We start from the raw sequence: 1,921 nt of genomic DNA on the forward strand, positions 1-1,921 counted from the left end.
AAATGCCACACTGTGAAGACGCCACTCCTGTTTTCCCACCGCTCCCCTTGCCAACACTCAAACTCTTTCTCCTTGCCTGGCTTCCCTGGTGCCATTGGTCTCCTTAGTGGTCACCCCAGCCCTGTGGACGCTCTGCACACAGTGTTGGAATGTAAACACCGCCAGCACAGGGACCCTTTCTTTCTCATTTGCTGTCCTTCCTGTGGGGTTTGGAGTGAGAAATGTCCTCCATAGGCTCCGAAATTTTAATGCTTGATCCCTAGTTAGGAGTGTCGTCTGGGAAGTTCAGGAGGTGTACCTTTGCTGGGGGATGTGTCTCACTGGGGGCGGGCTCTGAGAGATTACAGCTTAACCCCCCTCCAGTTTGCTCTCCCTGCTTGGTGTCTGTGTTTGAAGATACATGGATGCAGCTTTCTGTTCCTGCTACCGTGCCTGTCACCTGCTCCCATGTGTCCCCCCACGATGGACTTTTATCCCTCTGGAATCATAAGCACGAGCCAACTCCTCTATAATTGCCTTGGTCAAGGTAAATTAACCAATACTCCTCCTTACTCCCATGTTATAGTCACAATTTTTAGAATAGTGCTTGGCACATAGAGCATAATCAATAAATATGCTCATTAATTGATTTTTTTTAGCATAAAGTCCTTATGACATTTACTTGGTCAAGGGAAATATATGTGAGGTCTGATAAACCTTCGATTAAATTAAAATTGAAAACTGAGGTATTACCATATATAAGAAAGTTGAGGAAAATAAAAATGAAAAGCATATGATTATAGTCACATAAAAATCTTATCCTGGTCATTGTTTGTGAAACTCTATACTTGTATAGATGCATCCAGCAGGTGCTATATACAGCTATATGTACACTGTATATATACAGTATATTATACAGAATATAAATACCATGGTACATTATAAATAGATTTACTAGGCCAGCTGCTGCTGGAGTTGAAGTACCCTTCAGTGCCTGTCTCTTTCATAAAGGCTGTCCCTAAATCATAGATGTGCAGGTGCACACATAAACAAACACAGACACTTCAAGAGGAAGAAAATGAGGTTGGCTGCAGATACTTTAATAGCTTCCCAGGTTCTTCTTCCAAGGAAGTAGTCCAGACCAATAAATGGCTGCTGCAGAATGCTGATGTAGTCATGGCAGCGGGCAGCGCTGTCTCTAGTCACAACCCTCTTCTGCCATAACTGCTCTCGCCTGTTCCTTGGTATTTTCACCTCTGTCCACACAGTGAATGCTCATTTAGTGTTTATTGTGTTCCAGGCATTATCCTAGAGCAATGGTTCTCCCCCTTCCTAACGCTGAAGCCCTTAACACAGTTCCTCAAGTGTGCTGACCCCAACCACAAAAAATTATTACTATTCTTAACTGTGATTTTGCTACTGTTATGAATCGTAATATAAATATCCCATATGCAGGACATTGGATATGTGACCCTGGGAAAGGCTCATCAACCCCTAGGTTGAGAACCACCGTGCTTGATACTAAAGATACAGCAAGAACTTTGGATCCCAAATTGTTAATACCTTGGACTTTGGAATTTCTTTCTCCAAATCTGAATTTCATTTAAACAACTGAAATGTTCTTATTTACTTTAAGTCTTTTGAGGCTACTAGGCTCGGTGTGGCCACCAGGTACTTGGCACGGTGTAAACACTCGGGAACTCAGCAAAGATGTACTGGCATTTTTTTCATTCAGTGAGGATATTCGTTTATTCATTCTAAGAGGTTTAATTAAAAAAAAAGTTTTAAAAACAGAAAATAAGAAAGGCGAGCAAGAGGATTACAGAAGAGAGAACAAAATGAAAGCGTATATAGATTACGTTGTGAGCTCCTTAGCTCTGCCCTTCCATTCTGAGCAGAGTACATGATAAATATTTATGAAGGGGTTTGGGAGCGCTAGCCA

Source organism: Microtus ochrogaster, chromosome 22 (genome assembly GCF_000317375.1).
Source record: "Microtus ochrogaster isolate Prairie Vole_2 chromosome 22, MicOch1.0, whole genome shotgun sequence".
Lineage (NCBI taxonomy): Eukaryota > Metazoa > Chordata > Mammalia > Rodentia > Cricetidae > Microtus > Microtus ochrogaster.